Here is a 4,648-nt window from a genome sequence, read left to right on the forward strand (position 1 = left end):
CTCACCTATTTTGGTCATGTGGTAAGAAGGGACCATTCCCTGGAGAAGGATGTCATGCTTGGTAGGGTGGAGGGTCAATGAAAGAGGGGGAGGCCTTCAACGAGATGGATTGACACGGTGGCTGCAATGATGAGCTCAAGTATAGCAGGGATTGTGGGGCTGGCATGGGATCGGGCAGTGTTTCGTTCTGCTGTGCATGGGGTCGCTATTAGTCGGAAACGACTTGACGGCACTTAACAACAACAAAACAGCATAAGAATAGCTAAAGCCATAAAGCGAAATCCACAAAATTTGGCAAGATGCATGGAATCTCATTCTGTAATCTTGGAACCAGCTGTCTACTTTGGGTACCATCTGCTTTTGGCCACAAGACTTTTTTTTTTTTTTTTTCTTCAGTTTTCATTGTACTTTAGGTGGAAGTTTACAAAGCAAATTGTTTTCCATTGAAAATTTATATATATTTTGTTTCATGTCTTTGGTTCCAATCCCTTCCATGTAATGGCACTCTTCCCACTTCTTCCCTGGCTTCCCAGTTTCCATTCATCCTTCTTTCCCGCTTGCTTCTGCCTTCTGAGCTTTGGTTTTAGGCAAATGCTGCCGTTTTGGTCTTGTATGGTTGATTGTACTGAGGAGTATGTTCCTCCCTGATGTTATTATTCACTTTATGGGCCTATCTGTTGTTTGGCTGAAAGTTGATCTCTGGGTGTGGGTTCAGTTCCAGGCTTGAAAGGTGTCTAAGGAACATGGTCTTGGAAGTTCCACCAGTCTCTATCAGACCAGTAAGTGTGGTCATTTTAAAAAATTTTTAATTTTGTTCTACATTTTTTCCCTCCCTCTTTGTCCAGGACCTTCTATTATGATCCTGATCAAAGTAGCTGGTAGTAATAGGTAGACACTAACTATCTAGTTCTTCTGGTCTCAAGGAAGTGGATACTGTGGTTCATGTGATCCATTAGACCTTCGGTCTAGATTTCTCTGCGTCTTTGATTTTCTTCACTCTTCTTTGCTCTGGGTGGGGAGAGACCAATAGTTGCATCTTAGATGGCTGCTCACAAGCTTTTAAGACCCCGATGGCTACTTATCAAAGTAGGATGTTGAGCATTGTCTTTGTGGACTATGCTGTGCTATTGACCTGGATATCCCCAGAGACAGCAGTCATAAGTACTAAGTCCAGTGACTCGTTCCTTCAGGTTATTTGGTTGTGTGGCTAAGAAGCTTTCAGAGCTTTGCCCCTTGCATGTTCTACCATATCCTTGGATATATTTGCAGCCCATACTAATACATATGTTTAAATATCCTTTGCCAAACCTACATATACTCCTGGATATACTCCTATTCACTTACCACATATATTCAGCTTGCATGTCTATCTTTGTATCTACTCTTAGATAATTGTTTGTTACTACTATTGTTGCAGGGTCACGTGTAAAATAGTATTTATCTTTGTTGTCTTTTGCTCTCCATAAAGGTGTCTCATGGAGATGATTCTTAATTCTTTGGAGGGCTGACTGGTCCATAGGGGCAGCTTGGCTCTTTTTAGCTGTGACAAGTGGATCCAGGACTTAATTCCCTTTTATTTTACAGCACAGAGATTGGTAAGGATAAGTAAGTATGGTCCTTTTCAGTGAGGCTCTAGTGAATTTTTAATTGATGTCTTTTCCTATATACACGTTTTCCTGGGGAAATGTATGTTAGGTTCTGGGGTTCTAGTTTCTGTTCATCAGAGACTTTTTTAATCTGTGAAAAATATCCCTTTAGAATATCAGGTTAAATACTGACAATATTTCTGTAACTCAGGTTGAACAATATTGGGATATGTACAGCAGCATAAAGGTGAGCTAGGGGACTTTGGGTAATTATTTCATATGAGATAAGTTTGTGGGAAAGAAGCCTTGTTAGCACAGTTGTTTAGTGCTCTGCTACTAATTGAAAGGTTGGTGGTTGGAACCTACCAGTCGTCCATGGCAGAAAGATTTGGCAGTCTGCTTCTTTAAAGATTTAGAGCTTTGGAAACCCTTTGGGGGCAGTTCTACTCTGTCCTGTGAATCAGAATCAACTCGATGGCAACGGGTATGGTTTTATGTTTTTCAGTAAAATTTGTGAGACCCAAATGGGGTACTAAGGGAAGAACTTTAGTCTAAGATAAATTCAGAGCTTTACAAAGCTCAACTATTTGAGTCTTTGTTAATTCATTAGTTTTTTTTCCATTGAGCCAGAAGGTTGAGGTTGATAGGGACAATGTAGTCTTTGAAAAATGAAGAAGACTTGGCATATTTTGAGTGACTTGATTAGTGAAATGGTTCTTCTATCCCAACAATTTTCAGTGCTGCCCCAGAAGGGATGATTCCTTGCTACAAAAGTTGCAGTTACATCATGGTAGGGGAAAGCCTGTACCCAATGTGAAAATCTACAAACCGTTACTAATACATGTCTATAACCATTACAAGGTGGAAGTTGAATGGAATGTAGCTGCCATTCAAGCACAGGCTTAGAGGGTAAAAGGGTATTGCCCAGGTAGGGCCTTAGGATGTTTTCCAGGGTCATACTGAGAGCAAATAGGGTAATGGATAGCAACATGTTTGGTGGTTTCAAAAACGGTTCCCAACAGTATTTTTGTTTTAGGGTTTCAATCATTTTATTTCTTTCCATACAGGAATTTTCATGTAAAGTGTACATCATAGAACTATGTAAGAAATTAGGTAGGACAGGGTTTTGATTAGGCCTTACCCATAATTTAGTGACAGGGTCCTTGTAGTAGTAGTAGCAACTAACGTTTTCCCATACTCTAAGCTCATTTGTTTGGGTCAACTGTTGGCGTTATAAAATTTTTTCTAAAGTTAAATCACAAAGATTGGGGTTGTCTATAGGTGAATTTTGAGAATCTTTTCTCTTAGTTACCAGGGGGGCAAGGGTAACCCAAGGAGCAACTTGTTTTTCAGCTCTGTCAGCAGGATTGTTTCCCCTAATTTCTTCAGTTTGGTGTATTCTTGTCAGTTCATGAACTTATATTTTTATTATAGCAACTGTAGAAAGGAATAAAAGCGAGTCTAAAAGGTCTACCGCTAGAGCACCATTCTTTATGGCAGTTCCAGAAGAGATTAGAAATTATATGCCAAAATCTGTACAATCCCCAAACAATGTGTACTGTCTGTATAGACATTAATACAGTTTCCTGAAGCAATTTTATAGGCTATGATGAGGGCAATTAATTCAGCCTTTTGGGCTGAAATGGCTTCCAGATACCTCATGTACAAATAAGGACAAATATAAGTGATAATTAGGAAACCGTAGGCAGTTGTTTTTGCCAGAGTTTCTTTCAGTTTATCTATGACCTTCTGACCTTCAGGTATAATTGGGAAGTAATCTGGTTCAGAGACTTTTAAGTATTTATATAATGACTGGGCTAACAAAGAAAAATTGAGAATCCAGGTTCAACAAAGCCACAGAACCCTAGAAATTCCCTTAGCTGTTCTGTGTTTCAGGTATAAGGAAGGCGAGAATAGCTTCTTTCTGTTTGGGGCCAATAGAAATGCCAGATGCCTTCCACAGAGATTAAATAGCCCAGATACTTAACAGAAGGTCAAGCTAATTTTAATTTTCATTTGGAAACTTTATGTCTACCAGTAGCCAAATATATTAATGAAGTTATGCTGTCATAAAGCAGGCTTGCTGCGAGATTGAACAAACTGAAAAATCATCAACATATTCCATCCAGCAGGTTGGATTTGTTTTCAAACTGTAAAGAGTGCAAATTGGCATGTAAAATCTGAAAAAAATAAATAGATGGGAGATGCAGTAAATCCTTGAGGCATTATAGTCCAGTTAAATTATTGATTTTTCCCAGGTGAAAGCAAAAAAAAAAAAAAACAACTGACTTTCAGAATGTACAGGAATACTGAAAAAGGTACTACAAAGATCTGCAACTGTAAAATAGATGGTACCTGGAGAAGCATGGAAAAACAACAAATGAGGGTTTGGAACTACTGGAAACCTGGGAATAACAGTGTGATTGATTGCCTGCAAATTCTGAACAAATCTCCAGCCTCTTTTATTTGATTTATAAACCAGAAGAACAGGGGTGTTACAAGGGCTGGTACAGGGAACAATAAGGCCTTTAGAAAGGACATTTTGGATAATTGGAGCTAGTCCTTCTCTTGCCTCTTGCTTTAGGGGATATTGGCAAATCTTTGGCAAGGGTTTAGACATATATATATATTCCAAAGCACTTTTTACATACCATATTCCAAAGCATTTTTTATATACCATGTAATTTACTTACTTATGTTTGTTGTTGTTGTTGTTATGTGCCGTCGAGTCAGCCCTGACTCATTTTCTCTATTTCCCTTCCTGGATGTAACTGTCACAAGGGCAGGGTCTTTGTTCAAACACCCAGCATATAGTAGATGCTAGGTAGGGAATCAATAAATATTTTTGGATAAATGGAGAATGAATATTCAGTTGCTAAATAGATTTCTCTATTAATTTGTCACTTCAGATTCTCTTCTGACAAAACTCCCTTTCATGATTTTCTTATTACCACCAATGACACTATTTATGTGTTACCAAGAGCAAAATCCCAAGGGAGATGGCAGCCATAGCTGTGACACAGCAACTGAGATGATTTTCTAGAAGAATTAGTCAGTCACTG

General features: G+C 38.7%; 1 pseudogene; it reads right to left on the bottom strand.

Moving 5' to 3' along the window:
• LOC103206111 overlaps positions 1-18 on the bottom strand; it is a 2,856-nt pseudogene extending 2,838 nt beyond the window's left edge.
• Between the last annotated feature and the right edge of the window lie 4,630 nt (positions 19-4,648).

Source organism: Orycteropus afer, unplaced genomic scaffold (assembly GCF_000298275.1).
Source record: "Orycteropus afer afer isolate SDZICR_OR568_19922 unplaced genomic scaffold, OryAfe1.0 scaffold00297, whole genome shotgun sequence".
Classification (NCBI taxonomy): Eukaryota; Metazoa; Chordata; class Mammalia; order Tubulidentata; family Orycteropodidae; genus Orycteropus; species Orycteropus afer.